Source organism: Musca domestica, unplaced genomic scaffold (assembly GCF_030504385.1).
Source record: "Musca domestica strain aabys unplaced genomic scaffold, Musca_domestica.polishedcontigs.V.1.1 178, whole genome shotgun sequence".
Taxonomy (NCBI): Eukaryota; Metazoa; Arthropoda; class Insecta; order Diptera; family Muscidae; genus Musca; species Musca domestica.
The window spans coordinates 1,149,297-1,166,305 of record NW_026712236.1 but is presented as its reverse complement, the minus strand read 5'-3'; the positions used below and the strand labels follow the sequence as shown (position 1 = coordinate 1,166,305).

General features: G+C 35.7%; 1 pseudogene; it reads left to right on the top strand.

Annotated features, from left to right (window-relative positions):
• Positions 1–382: 382 nt before the first annotated feature.
• The window catches only part of LOC131801824 (galactokinase-like), a 29,727-nt pseudogene continuing 13,100 nt past the window's right edge, over positions 383–17,009 (top strand).

Sequence of the window (17,009 nt, the reverse complement as noted above, 5' to 3'; positions counted from 1 at the left end):
TTTTTTTGGTCCATTTTACCCCTAAATATATTGCGATCATTTACAAACACAATATTTTTCTATTCTGACCCTAACCCCACCCCTATATTCAATATCATGAGGATCGGGCCATAATTGCAACCTATAGCGTAATTAAAAATTAACATGGACAGACGGGCGGACGGTTATACATAGCTAGATCGACTCAGCGAGATAGGGAGATCCATATATAAAATCCTATGTGCAGGACCAATATTTCGATTTGTTACACATTTTGCTTTAAAATCGCAACAGAACCAATGAATTTTCTTTAAGGGTGCTCGCATAAAAGCTATTTTCCCCTTTAAATGCTCCAATAAACCCTCACATTTAGCCTTCTTTTTCGTTTCCCTTAAATTACAGTCAATCAAAAACTCAAACGAAGCTTTTGAAAAAACCGGACGATAGGCCACATCAACACTATCACAGTACATCGAACATCAAACCGTCATCTTCATCAGCCACAACATCATTAGTGGTGGTGTATCAACAACACAGAACATCATCGTCAGTCGTCGGTTTAGCCAACAATAAAAAAAACCCCGGAAAATTCTACAACCAAGCAATAAAACCAAATAGAAAGATGTCCTCCTCCACCTCCAGCTCATTGCTAACCGCAAAGCTACCAACATTCGAGGAGATTCTAGAAGCGGCCAAGAGACATTTCGTCAAAATTTTGGCCAAGAGCCAGAATTAGCCTGCTGTGCACCGGGACGTGTTAATTTGATTGGTGAACATGTTGATTACAATGACGGTTTATGTTTTGCCCATGGTAAGTGAAAATGCAATTCCGGCAGATTCTTTAATTTTTGAATGGAATATAAAGATAAAACAATAAGAACAAACAAAAATCAAATGCAACTCATGCTAATTAGTTGGAAATGAAACATTTTTTGTGATTTTTTTCTTCTTAATGAAAAAATATTTAAATCAGACAAATTTGGTTTAAAAAAATAATTTAAATAATTTTTTTTTTGTACTCACCCACCTTCACCATTTAAACCAGGAAATGTGTTATAACTAAAACGAAAAATTGTTTGTGGCCAACATCATGAATGTTGCGTTTGAAATGTTTGTTTATAATGAGCTTCCTCATGTTGGCTGACTGGCTAGCTGGCATTCATGCTATTGCTTTCCGTTTCTTTTTTGTTTATTTTCTCTAGGCCCTTCCAATGGTTACGGTCATTGTTGGCGGTCAACGGCCGGGAAATGAAGTCGATTTAATTACTTGCTGTGCCGGTGCTGATGATCCAAAGCATGTTAAATTTTCATTAACGGACTTGCAACCTAGCCAAAACCAAAGTAAGTTTAATTTAGAAAATGGAATTATTATAATTAGATTTTTAAGTGCTTTAAAGAAAAGGGTAAATGATAAGGTTCATTATTAAAAATTGTAGGTATTCAAAAGCGAGTAACATGTATATATTTTATTATACCCTCAGTCATATGGCTACAGAGGGTATATACAATTTGATACGGTCAAAACGTATCTCTTTGGACTAAATCCGTTTCAGAACATTTGGAGTCGATCTAGCGATGTCCGTCCGTCCGTCTAGCTGGCTGGAGTATCCGATTGGTCCAAACTGGATACATCGTAATATTTTTGTCAAACTTAGATCGAGTTCGGAGATGGGCAATATCGGTACACTCCTTCTGGTTCCTCCACCAGAAAAGGTCGAAAATTTCAAAAAATATATATTTTTTGCACAGAAAAGGAAAGAATAATCCGATTTTGCTTCAACTTTGCAAATCCTAATATTTGCGTCAGTGCTAGGTCCATCAAGTACCTCCCCTACAAATGGTCAAAATTTTGAATAATTATAACTCTCATAAAATGTGGTGTAAGAGTCCGATTGTCTTAAAATTTCACACATCCCAATATTTATACTAACCCAAGGTCTGGTGTTAAGATGGGCAAAATCGGTCAACTCCTTTGGTACCTCTCACACTTAGGGTCGAAATTTCCAAAAAAAAAAAAAAATATTTTTTTTCTGCACAGAAAAAATAATCTAATATTACTCTAACTTTGCAAATCCTAATATTTGCGTCAGTTTAGGTCTCGTGCCAAAATGAATAATATTGGTCCACTCCATCAAGTGCCTCTCCCACAAAGGGTTAAAATGTAAATAATTATAACTCTTAAAAAATATGATGTAAAAGTCCGATTGTCTTCAAATTTCACACATCCTACTATTTTCATGAACCTAAGATCTGGCAGTAAGACGGAATATATCGGTCTATATCCTTCCTTAGAAAAATCGAATATTGGTTGAGGGTATATATCTGACCGATACTTTTTTACTTGTTATATTATAACTTTGCATATGGACAGACTGATTTGGATGCAGACTTCTTTTGGAAAAAAGTTCAATAATACGGAAGTTTCTAGAAATTCACAAAAAAAAAATGTAAAAGGCACAGACAATTGGACCAATGCTATTAAATGATCGCTGAAAGCTAGAGCTCTGAATTTGTCTACACAAAATTATGTGTATTTTTAAATCCTACACCACACGATGGTCAGGGTATTACGTCTCTGTACATTTGTTTATAACAGGCAAAAGGAAAAGAGATAGATCCATAGTTCCTTTTGATGATGAGCATAGAATCATATTCTGAGTCGATTTATGAATGTCCGTCTGTCTGTCTAGTTATTTATGTAAACAAAATATAGGTCGCATTTATTGCCCGATCCAGCTGAAAATTTTGTACAAATCACATGTTTGACCCAAAGACGAACCCTATTGATATTGGAGATGGTCAAAATTTAGATATAGCTCCCATATATATCCTCGTCCGGTTTTCCTTTCATTTTGCACTAAACGTGTAATATCAGCCTAAAAAGTATGAAATTTTACACATACAGCCAAATTAGGCCTGAAAATAAGTATGCTAAATTTTATTGACATCGGTTTAGATATAGCTATAGCCTCATCTATATATTGTTCATCGAGTTTATATTTTTGTTATCCGCAGCCGTAATATGCGCTCCATAACGACGATATTTGGGGAAATATATCAAATACAGTTCAGAAATACCTTCGCTAAATTTTATAGAGATCGGTTCAGATTTAAATATAGCTCCCATATATATCTTTGTCCGATTGGCTTGTATTGAGCAGCAAACTTGTAAAATTAGGCCAAATGGGATGGAATTTGGCACTTACGACCAAATTGGGCCTAGAAACAAGAATGTCAAATTTGGTGAAAATCGGTTCAGTATAGCCATAGCTCCCATGTATGTTGTTCATACGATTTGTTGTATTTGTCTCGCATAGCAGCATATGCCCTCGATAGTAATGATATCGGGGAAATACAGGATGAGATAAAAAAATTCTACAAAGAAAAACGCCATAATTTTAATTTTTTTGCTAAATTTTATTGAATGAAAGCAGGAAATGTCGGAAATAGCATCATATTAAGATTTGTTCGAATTGATCATCTTTGGCACGAATTATAGCCTTTAAACGGCCAAAGAAACCATCACACGCTGTCCGAATGTTGCTCTGCGGTATTTTGGCTCATTCCCGGCGATGCGCTTGCTTAAGGTGATTGACACTTTGGTATTTTTTAGTGCCAACCATACTTTCCTTAATACTCCAGATACAATAGTTCAGCGGATTGGTATCCGGAGATTTTGGTGAGCATTGTGCGCTGGAAATGAAGCGAGGAACCTCATTTTGTAACCATTCTTGGGTGGCGCGTGCTTGGTGCGATGTTGCTGAGGGGATGTCCTCTTGTCATTTCGTCATTTATTCTGATACCACGGTCAATTGATACGAGCGGAGAGCGATTATCGGCTGTTATGGCGGCCCACGCCATTACCACAGCCGGCGCTTGAGTTCTGGTGGCCAACCGAAGGTGCAAATTTTCAGCTGACCTCCATGTCCACGTTTTACGACGTTTACGGTTTTTTTTTTTTTGTGCGGCGCCTTATATAGGCACCACCAACTTTATTGTACTTTTGGGGACTTTATTACTAACTACAACCGATTTCACTGGCAAAAAGATACTCGAATATTAAATCCCGATACTTGACTATTTAATAGTTTTCTTTCTTCTGGTAGACCTGGTAATGATCTTCTATTAATATTTGTAATAGGTCTACTATTGATTGGAATTTTTTGGAGTTCTTCTGAGTGCAGCAATCTCTTGTCAGAGAGAAAGGCGAACTTTAAACGTCTTGTGTCGCTAGATAAGGCATTTAACTAAATTCTATAAATTTTCTCTCTTAAGACTCATACGATTTTTATGACACAAAAAATATTCATTCCACAAAACTTCACAAATTCTAATAAAATACACTCCAGTATTGCTGGAAAATTGTTTTATGTGAAAAATTTTGGTTTTAATTTTTTCCCATCTCCCTCTTGGTCTTGGGAGTCTTACATCTTGAAAATTGCCTTAAGTGTTCATCACCTGTCTTAACTGGTGAAAAAGGAGACCAAAAGTAACTGTAGAAGTTAGCCAAACAAAGGATGCAAATGGAAATGAAAATCAACAGTGGCTGCTTCGTTTCGCATCCAACAAAAGAGCAAGTCGACTGACAAAAGAAGAACAGCGAAAGAGCAAAAGAAGAAAAATAAAACAACAACAACAATATAGGACACACACAAAGAAACATGCCATTTGAAACAATGCCGCTGAATTTTTTCATGTTTTCCTGAATGCGTTCTCCTTGTCATGCAGTTGCGTGCTTTGTGCTCGTCCTCGTCCTTAATGTAAGTTCTGTCGGTGTGCAAGCATCTATGTGACTCGGATGTCTGTGTGGTGCGTCAGTATTGTGTTCATTTCCGTCCGATATTTTACACAGGACGTTAAAACACACACGGAGAGACAGATGTATGTCCTGCCGATTGTCTTATGTTTGTCGTTTTCATTTAGCCTTTTTTCCATCTTCGCCTGTGAATGTTTGTTGTGCACAGGTGCCTTTGTACGAATGTGTGTGTATGTGCATTTGTTTGCTCATGAGAAAGTACATTTATGTCCTTTAAAGTGACATTTGCATTTGAGACAAAGGTAGACTCCATTTTTGTAGTTCGTTTGCCAGGTCTCTAAATTGTGACTTCCGCTTGGTTTTACTTTTCTGTTGTGTTTTTTGTTGCCTTCTTAGACAAGTGATCGTTTCGGAAAACTTGTAGCTTTCTTGTAAACTATGTAGGAAGTAGTGAAACTGAAATGGAACACTGTGAGAAATACAAAGTTTATTTTAAGAGTGCCTATACGAAAATAAAGGTCACGTTCTACAAAAATCAGAAGTAATTTAACAGGGGAACTCTATGGTAGATGTTCAGTGTCTGGGAAAGAATGTTTTTGTAACAATATTTTAGTCAACATTAGAACGAGTTTGAAGGTAGGCCTTTTAGCTTTAGTCCCGCAGGTCAACATTTTTAAAGAAAATATTTTTTTTATTGAACAAAAAAGGATTTTAACTCTTTAAATCTTAATATGTGCATCAGTGGTAGGTCAGGTACATCTCTCCATCCTTGACACAAACAGTGATCCAACCATCTTACCATTTAGTACTTTTCGAACAATTAGTTTACACATTTGCAAAACCATCACCAGATCACAATCCCAGAAACCAACAGAGACCTCAATATCAAATTTCAAAATTTTATCTCTACCACTTCACCAAATACCAAATTTAGTTCTTGAACATGAACAGCGACCCAAATATAAAATTTCAGATTTCAAGCATTATCTGTTGACCCAATACTAAATTTTACCAAATATAGCACTCCTTGTTCTTTTAGTGCACTTGTAGCACATACTTTCAAAACTACCTTTTATCCAACATCAACAGAGACCCCATAACCAACATTTCAGATTACCAGATACTCTTCCGTTCACACAAAACGGAATTGTACCAAAATTACCATTTAGTACAGTACTTATCCAGGGTGAGATGAAAAAACTGCTACCAAATTCTGACTGCTGTCATTTCTTAGCCACTCTTCCGACAGCTGTTAAATTATTCCAGTGACAGCTCATTATGTTCCTTACAAGCGTACAAATTTTCCAGGAAAAATTTATTCGTAATGGAATTCAAGCATGATAGTGTGATTTCTTTATATTTGGCTGACATCTAAATGTGAATAAATCGTTTGTGTCTCGTACCATCGCTCGTTACCGTGATATTGGTAGCGTAGCCCGACGTCAAGGAAGTGGACGGGAGAAAACAGCAACACCAGCAGAAATGGTTCGAAAAGTAAAGAAGCGAATTGACCCCGCGTCGAAAGTGGCCGAAAAATAGCTCGTGGGCTGAACATATCGAAATATTCAATTCGGCAAATATTGAAAAATGAGCTCGGGGTGAAGCCATTGAAATTCCAAAAAGTGCAAGAACTTACACCGCAACAGAAAGAAAATAGGCTCAAAAGAGCTTAAGAGTTGCTTCGCTTAGCCGGAAGTGGTGAACTGCCGAATTTGGTTTTCTCCGATGAGAAAACATTCGTGGTCCAACAGTTTGTAAACAAACAAAATGATCGTGTTTACTTGCCAAAGAGGTCAGCCAAAAATGTGCACCTTCGGTTGGCCACCAGAACTCAAGTGCCGGCCATGGTGATGGTGTGGGCCGCCATAACCGCCGATTGTCGCTCTCCGCTCATATTAACCGACCGTGCATCGGAATATATGCCGAATATTATCGCGAATATATTCAGGAGGGTGTATTAAAGCCTTCGGCATGCAATCATTTTGGCCGCAGACCTTGGAATGGAATGGAATGTTCATCGCACTCAGCACGCGTCACACAAGAATGGTTACAAATAAGGTTCTTCGCTTCATTTCCAGTGCACAATAGCCACGAAAATCTCCGGATACAAATCCGTTGGACTATTGTGTCTGGAGTATTTTGGAAAGCAAGGTAGGCACTAAAAAATACCAAAGTGTCGATAACCTCAAGCAAGCGTTTCGCCGGGAATCGGCCAAAATACCGCAGAGCAACTTTCGGGCAGCGGGCGATGGTTTCATTGGCACTTTGAAGGCCATAATTCGTGCCAAAGCTGACCAATTCGAAAAAATCTAAACTTATTCTAAAATTTGATGTTATTTCCGACATCATTTCATTTAAAAAATTAAAAAAAAAGAATAATTGACTTTGTTGTAGCTTATTATCTCACCCTGTATATAATATGTACCAAATCATCAATATTGGTTTATAAAAAAAAGTTTAGAACAGTGTGGCTTGTTTGTGCGGGATACCGTAGTATTTTGTTGTTGCAAATGGTCAGGCTTTATCCCTTTATTGTTGTTTTTATAAAAACAACGTTTGTTTATTAGTGGAGAACGGTGGTAATGTTTACCAGGTGGTAAGGCTGGGAATACCTACCTACCACTAATAAACAAACGTTGTTTTTATAAAAACAACAATAAGGGATAAAGCCTGACAATTGTGCAGCACCAAAAAAAAAAAAAAATATTTTCATCAAATTCACGCTTTATCCGAATTCGCTGCAGTTTCAGTGCCCAATAGTAGATCAAAACCCAAGAGGAGTTTCGACTTCTTGAGCCAAACTTTTAGGGCCTTTACATAGCCTTCACCATAAACATAGGGGCCCCAATATTTTAAGTTATATTTCAAAACATTTAATATAGAGCTTTGAAATTTTCTAAAGAGCTATGGATGACTTCAAGAATTAATGATTCAAAAATAGGTCATGTAGGTTGACTTTATGGTATAGTCCTATGTAAACTAAATAAAATAATTAATAAGAACTCTCTCTATTCTATTCTTTGTTTCCAAGAATACATTCATGAGAATTTTCCTATGAAGAATTTTTGTATTATTTTTAAAAATTCCAGCCGATTACAAAAACAAGTTGTTCAAAATGCAAACATTAATTTTTCGAAAAACAGCCAAAATGACACCGACGACATAGAGATGATATATCTGTGGAAAATCGACTGATACTTGCTAACTTACCATTTTAATCATATTTTAAATAATCATGATTTTATGGACTGAAAACAAATCTCATTACTCCTAGTGGTGCTCAATTGCGTAAAACCTCTTAAATTATTCATTTTACTATAATGTAATAAGCAACCAGCATATAATATTCTAATGTGCAAAAGTTGTTGTTATTTTTTTTACTTTTCATGTAGAACAAGTTGCATTATGTTCAACTTATTTTAATGCCATTATCTGATTTACAAATTCAACCAAACAATCTTTTGTTAGAACAAATGTTTTGTTTAAGTGTATTAGAAAAGTTCTTTCTACCAACAAACAAACACACGCACACACACACATACCCACTCACACAAAAATATGAGAAACTATGATTTATCAGAAAAACTATGGAGCGCATTGTTTGTAGGAACGTCACAGCTAAAGTCAGTCCAGCAGCAGCAGCAGAAGAAGAAAAAAATCGAATAAACTCACAACTGACCCCAAAAGAGCCCCCAAAATGTCAGATAAGAGTAATAGCAGCAGCAGTGGCAGCAGCAAAGAAGTAGAGTTTAGACTAAAATTTACCTGAAAACTGAAACTCCTTGTCCATCGTTCATTCAGTCACTGACAACAAAAGTTTTGACGCAAGGACGCAAGAACATTAAAGTAACAAAGTGGTGAGAAGGTATTGTTGTCCTGTTACTTTTGTGGTAAAAGTTTTGTCGAGTTGTAGTCGTTGTTTTTTTGCTTCTTTGCTCCTGGAGTGCACACCGAAATCATTGCAGCAATGGAACTTTGAGAATGGAATTTGTTTAGGGTAAAAAAATGGTGTACACGCTGTGTTCATAATGGCAATAGCAATTATCAAGATAATGATAATGTGTTAGTGGAGTGGAGGGACAAACCAAGTAAGCGACCTAGCGCCCAACAAACAAACAAATAATGAAGTAGTAATAGGGTTTTGGGATTTTCTTCTTTCGCTTTTAAAGTTGAAATGAAAATAGGAGCTTAAAAAAAATTTGTTAGATCTTTTTTATTTTGATTTTTGAGGAACTCATTAAAGAAAATAATTATACAACATTTTAAACATTACCAAGAAAGGTATTACAGTATTTGATAAGGTAAGGCGGGAACACTTTTTTCTTGAGAAAATAATGTCCTTCCAATCTTAGTTGTTGGCCCATAATACAGATATTAAAAAATAGACACTTCGCTTGAAAATCCGCTTATAAAATTTTAAAATATTGCTCAACTTCGAAATTACATTAAATCGACGGATTTACGATGGAGAGTATAATGAGTTTTTCATTCCGCCTATAACCGCCCATAGAATTTTGTTGACTGGTCATGTTGAAGGAATGGTCAAAAATTTAACTAATAATAGCCCATTAAAATTTCCATGTCAGATTTTCTTTACATTCTTCACATCCCAATATTTTTGTCTGTACTTTAGCTATTTTGAAAATATTTTGAATTTACAAAATTCGAAAAAAAAACGTCGGGCGAGTTAAGAAAACTGCAAGAAAGTCATATGCAGTATTTTTAACATTTTTTTGAAATTTTATTGAATGAAAGCAAAAAATTCGGAAATACCATCAAATTTTAGAATAAGTTTAGATTTGTTTGAATTGGTCGTTTTTGGCACGAATTATGGCCTTCAAACGGCCAATGAAACCGTCACACGATGCCCAAATGTTGTTCTGCGGTATTTTGGCCCATTCCTGGGGAAGCGCTTGCTTGAGGTGATCGACACTTTGGTATTTTTTAGTGTCAACCTTGCTTTCCCAAATACTCCAGACACAATAGTCCGGCATATTTTGGTGGTCATTGTGCACTGGAAATGAAGCGAGAAACCTCATTTTGTAACCATTCTTGGTTATTGAGTTCGATGGTACTTTGTCCTGTTGGAATGTTCAAGGTCTGCGGCCAAAATGTTTGCATGCCCAAGGGTTTAATACACCCTCCAGAATATTTTGCGATAATATTCAGTATTTATTCTGAAGCTATGGTCGATTAATACGAGCGAAGAGCGACCATCGGCTGTTATGGCGGCCAACACCATCACCTTGCCATCGGCGCTTGGGTTCTTGTGGCCAAGCGAAGGTGCACATTTTCAGCTGACATCTTCGGCAAGTAACACGATAATTTTGTTTAAAAACTGCTAGACAACGAATGTTTTCTCATTGGTGAAAACCAAATTCGGTAGTTCACCACTGTCGAACAAGCGAAGCAACTCTTTAGCTCTTTTGAGTCTATTTTCTTTCTGTTGCGGTGTAAGTTCCTGCAGTTTTAAGAATTTCATCTCATTTTTCAATATTTGTCGAATGGAATATGGCGATGTGTTCAGCTCATGAGCCATTTTTCGGCCACTGCGGCGCGGGTTTCGATCAAGTCGCTTCCTTACTTTTCGAACCACTTCTGCTGGTGTTGATGTTTTCTTCCGTCCAATTCCTTGACGCCGGGCTGCGCTACCAGTATCACGGTAACGAGCAATGGTACGAGACACAAACGATTTAGTCACATTTAAATGCTGGAGTGCTCTAACGATAGCCACTTGTGGTTTTCCAGCCAAATATAAAGAAATCACACTATTACCCTTGAATTCTATAAGGAAAGACTTTTTCCAGTGACAGCTCATGTTTACGCTTGTAAACAATATAATGAGCTGTCACTGGAATAATTTTAAGAGTAGTTTTTTCATCGCACCCTGTAGTGGACTGAAGTGTTCTACGTTATTTAATACTGATAAAAATATTGAGATGTGCAAAATTTTAAGAATATCAAATATTTTTTCAAGTTTAAGAAAATAATTGTTAATTAAAATTTTAAACTTTTTGTGGGAGAGATAAATTCCATATCCACATCAGATCTCCGATTGAGAGAAATATTTAGATCTACCAAGTTTGAAAAGCATTTATTTTTTTTGCAAGGTATAAAATATATGAGAGCATTGCATGCTTTTTTGTAATTTTATAAGCGTTTTTTATCTTTGACCACTTTGTGGGAGAGATATTAGAAGTACTAGACCAATGTGTGAAATTGGAAGAGAATCGATGCTTTTTTCGCATTTTATGAGAAATATAATTATTCAAAGTTTTGACCGATTGTGGGGGAGGTACCAGAAGGAGTTATCCAACATATTTCATCTTCACACAATATCTAATGTTGACGGAAATATTGGCATGTGCCGATTTTGAAAATAATCGGATGCACATTTCGGTTTTCTGAGCTTCATGGATATTCATAATTTTGTGGTACAAGAAGGTACCAAAGGAAGGGGAGGTACCAGAAGGAGTGGATGCATATCTATCATTTTCACACCACATCTAGTATTGATAGGAATATTAAAATGTGCGCAATTTCAAGATAATCGGATACATATTTTACAAGAGTTATATTTATTTAATATTTATTCGATATTGTCTATTTTGGGATTTGCAAAGTTTGCGCAAAATTGGATGATGCTTTCTTGCTCTATACGGTAATTTTCCTTTTTTTTTAATTTTAACTTTTGTTGTGTGGGAGGTACCATAAAGAGTGTAACAATCTTGCCCATATACGAACTCGATTTAAGTTTGGCAATAATATTTCGATATACTGATTTTGGAGCAAATAAGATACTCCCTTCAAGAGTTATCGTGCCCTCAGCCAGCTAGACTGACAGACGAACGGACACCACGGGATCGACTCCAAATGTCCTAAAACAAATTTGGTCCAACGAGACCTAGGTTCTACAACCGTTATTTCGATGAGGCACGTTTTGACCGTATCATATGATATATACCCACTGTAGCCATATGACTGAGGATAATAAAAGGGCTCTGACTCACGTTAGAGTTAAAATTCCGAACCAAAATATTTCTCGTATCACTATCTGCAATATTGCCAAATACATTATACACCTAAAATGCACGGATATCGAATAATCTTAATCCCAGATTGGGGAAGAAATGGGAAATTTCTCCTTCTTTTTGCGTTACTTTGCTATATAAATTTCAAAACTTTCATAATCTGCTGGATTTAATTCGCATGTTATATTACTATTACTACCGACTTTTTCTCAATTTTTATGTTAGCTTCCCCACAAATGATCGAAAATTTCAATCATGTTGATACCGGATGCCAATTTTTTGAGGACTTTACGTCTCAAATTGAAGAATACTGAATCCATTGCAATCTATTTTTTAACGTATTTTAAAATTAAAATTTTTAAGGTTCTGCTAGAAAAAGAATATTTTGAGGTTCTCCCAGATTTAAAAAACAATCAAGGACGACAATTGTGAATCTTTTGAAGATATTTTCAACTCTCCTGAATTCCAACTACCCGAAAAATGTAATGTTTTTTTTTTTTAATATTAGCCTATTCCAGATATTTTGAAAAAAAAAAAAAAAATAACAGGCCGAGAATTAGAATTTTTAAAAATATTTTAGATTACATTTTTTTCAAATATATATTTTAAACCAAGAATCTAATTTTTTTAAAGTGTCTGGGGTTTTCCATGACAGAAAAATATTTTAAACACATTATTTAATTAAAGTTGTTAATATTTTTTTTCAAAAATTCAAAAATTTAGGAATATATTAAAGATTTTAGTTTGCTCTTTCAGTAACCTTTTATTTAATACATATGTATGTATGTAGATCTCAAATATATTGTTATATAATTTATTATATAAAACAACAATTATTGATTTCCTTTCCTCATATAACAGCTTAAGCTCCCAATGAAAATGTTAAAAGTTTAATGGGGCAGGTAATGGGGTTGGTGTTTTATGGATCTCGATTTCAATATTTTCGTATTTATATTCGAAATTACAATTATTTTCTTAATTACAAAAAAAAAATCAAAAATACAAAACCCAGAGAATTTTTAATTTGTATATTTATTTATTATATTTGAACTTATTTCTTCTCACCCCCCATTAATGACGACGATTTTCATGCTGTTAATTTTCCAGATGGGCTAACTATGTTAAAGGTGTAATCCACAGTTTTATGGCAAGCGTTGGCGTACAACTTGCAAATGGTTTCCGTGCGGTCATTGTGAGTAATGTGCCTGTGGGGGCTGGTTTATCGTCGAGTGCTGCCATTGAAGTGGCCACATTGACATTCCTCGAACATTTTACGGGTCATGCAGTTGAAAGGTAAAATTTTATTTTTTAATGTTTTTTCTTGTTGTTGTTGTTGCTGCTGTTTCAATCACAGCGCAGGGCAGCTCATCACAGCTAAAGGGGGGGCGATATTCGGATGAACGTTGGTGAACTCGCAAATTAACAACATCAGTTTAAAAAGCAGTAAATGTTTATCGTTTGCCGTAAAGTGAAATTAATTCCCAAACAATGGGGTGTGCAGGGGAAAATATGGAAATTTATAATTTTTGAATAATTACAAAAAAAAAATAATAATATATAAAATCTTGAAAATCTTTAACTTTTACACTTTAACAAAATTACATAAAAAATTCATATTTTTTTTAAAGGCAAAATGTTTAAATATTTTTATTTAATTATTTTTTAAATTTTATTATTGTCTAGAAATTTATATTTTCTGTAATGAAATAATTTGTACCTAAAAAATGTTTAGTTATAAATATTCTTTTATTCCCTTTTTACACATAAAGTATTTGGTTAATGTTTTTTTCTGTCTCCCTTAATATTTTTCTCTTTATCAAATGGGCTGTCATTTCGGCTTGGGGTAACGATTACACACAACGCTACAGTGACGCCGAACGAGCCCTAATTTGCCAAAAAGCTGAACACAAGTTTGTTGGTATGCCATGTGGAATCATGGATCAAATGATTTCGGTAGCTGGACAAAAGGATTTTGCCCTGAAACTGGATTGCCGGTAAGTCTTTGCTCAAATAAAAATTTTGGTGAGGGGCTTTTTTGTGCATTGTCCCAACAATGATTAAAAAGTGACAAAGTACTGTTCCTAGTTGAAATGATATGAAAAAAGGTAATTGTTCTGAAAAATTGTGGGGATTATATAAAAGCATACTTGACCTCAATTGAATTTCTTTGATATCAAAGGATTAAGGATGTGGATCACTACCTTGTTTAAATCGAAGGGGACAATTCTAAATTCACAAAAAAACTAAAAGTGAGAACTGTCATGGAACCCCCCTAAACTGAATTCGACTCCAACACAAGTGTTCTTGTTTTAAGTCATGTCTGTTTGTCGGAGTTCCAATCTGTGAAACGGAGTTGCAATCTATGAGACAGAGTTGCAATAAGGCACCACATAATAATCGTGGGGTCTTCATATGACTACATTTACAGAACTATCAGTGCTATAACAGTTCATAATTTAATGTCATATAAGTACATCTTTCAATGACTTTCAAGACTAATAGGTGTATCCTTAAAGGATAAACAAGGGTATATACGTAAATGTTTTAAAGACTATCTGACCATTATATGTGGATCTTCAGTTCCATATTCTATGATATTTTAAAGAATATTAGAGCTATATATGGGAACCTTTTAAGAATCATCAAGCTTACATAAGTGAACCTTTCAAGGGCTATCAGGGTTATAAACGTAGATCTTTGAAGGAAGTATAATATCACTTATACGTGAATTTTTAAAGACAATAGGAGATATATTAAAGGATGCATCAAGTTTTATGGATATTGGAGGTATATACGTGAAACTTTAAAGGACTATAAGGGATGTATTAGAGGACCTTTTAAGGACTATCAGTGCCAAATTCGAGGATACTTTAAAAATTGTAGGGCCTATATTCGAGGATCTATTAAGGACTATCTGGGATCATTTAAGGACTATATGAGGATATATTAAGGACTGTAGGGGCTATATCCGAGGATCTTTAAGGACTATCTGGGCTTTATTCGAAGATATGTTAAGGACTATGTATGCTATATTCGAGAATCTTTTAATACCTGTTAGGGCTATATATACAGGCCATATACGTAGATCTTTTAAGGATTATCCGGGCTATATACGTGAATCTTTTAAGGAGGAGTTATATACGTGGAATTATAAGAAATCTATTCAATAATATTTTATAGTGCTATACTCTAGGATATGGGTGCTTATGGGGCTTATATGTGGATCTTATAGGATTATCAAGCAACATTTGAGGATCTTTTAGGGGCCATATTTACGGGCATTATATGTGGGTCTTTTAAGGATTATCCGGACTATGAGCGTGAAATTTTTAAGGACTAAAATCGATCTATTTAAAGACTATCAGTACTATCTCCGAGGATCCTCTAGGACTATCAGATCTATATTCGAGGATCTATTAAGAGGTGTTAAGGCTTATGTATGGATAATATACGTGGATTCTTTTTTAGGGAATATAAGGGATCTGTTATTTCTAAGACACTTGTCCGACAGCTGTTAAAATTATTCCAGTGACAGTTCATTATATTGTTTACAAGCGTACAAAAGCATTTTGGTGAGAATTTTTCAGAATAAAAGTTATTCGTGATGGAATTCAAGCGTGATAGTACGATTTCTTCATATTTAGCTGGGAAACCACAAGTGGCTATCTTTAGAGCACTCCAGCATTTAAATGTGAATAAATCTTTTGTGTCTCGTACCATCGCATCGTTCCGCGATACTGGTAGCGTAGCCCGACGTCAGAAATGCTTCGAAAAGTAAAGAAGCGACTTGATCGAAACCCGCGTCGCAGTGGCCGAAAAAAGGCTCGTGAGCTGAACATATCGCAATATTCCATTCGACAAATATTGGAAATGAGCTCGGGGTAAAGCCATTGAAACACCAAAAAGTGAAGTTTTACACCGCAACAGAAAGAAAATAGACTCAAAGGAGCTAAAGAGTTGCATCGCATGGCTGAAAGTGGTGAACTGCCGAATTTGGCTTTCATCGATGAGAAAACATTCGTTGTCCAGCAGTTTGTAAACAAACAAACTGATCGTGTTTACTTGCCAAAGAGGTCAGCTGAAAATGCGCACCTTCGGTGCCCATGCTGATGGTGTGGGCCGCCATAACAGCCGATGGATGCTCTCCGCACGTATTAATCGACCGTGAAATCAGAATAAATGCCGAATATTATCGAGAAAATATTCTGGAGAGTGTATTAAAGCCTTGGGCACGCAAACATTTTGGCCACAGACCTTGGACATTCCAACAAGACTCAACACCATTGCACTCAGCACGCGTCAACCTCTCTTCATTTCCAGTGCACAATGACCACCAAAATCTCCGGATACCAATCCGTTGGACTATTGTGTTTGGAGTATTTGGGAAGGCAAGGTTGGCACTAAAAAATTCCAAAGTGTCGATCACCTCAAGCAAGCGCTACGCCGGGAATGGGCCAAAATACCGCAGGACAACATTCGGGCATTGTGTGACGTTTGAGGGCCACAATTCGTGCCAAATATGAAAATTTCGAACAAATCTAAACTTATTCTAAAATTTGATGCTATTTAACATATGGTACCAAATCACCAACTTGCTAGTCAGCTTTTCTATTGTCATCATCATCCTATAAGCATATCATTACTGTCGCCAAACTTCGAAAATACCATAAAAGCTGTTTTATTTTTTTCAAAACAATGTCGTGGTAAAAAAAATATCCCTATCCCTTTTCATACACCCACATGCACTGCACAACATTGTGTCAGGCAGGCAGGCAGTAACAAATAACTTTGAATAAATGCACAAATTTGCTTTGAATAGGACAACAAAAAAACTGCTTCGCCAGTCACAACGCGAAAAAGGCTGACAGACACTGAAATGCGCTTTTGTTAGCACTTTTCGAGAATACAAAGTGTTCTACAACTCGGCTCTTTGGGTAATACTTTATGTGACAGTTGTTGCTAACAAAAATGCGCTGTTGTTGACAGTAAAAGTTGCGAGTAACAAAGACTGCAGTGGGGGTAATGGCGAATGGAATCATTTGTTGTCTTCAAGGAGTTATGAGACGAAATTTTGTCAAAATTCACTTTATGTGTCGACTATTCCGGACACTACGTAAGTCTCCTCCAAGAAAAATATTGACCTATTTTATCCAATATGATAAAATTGATTTTTCAAATTTAAGTAATGATCGATTAATGATTGTACAGGGTGAGATAAAAAACTGCAACAAAGTCAATCGCAA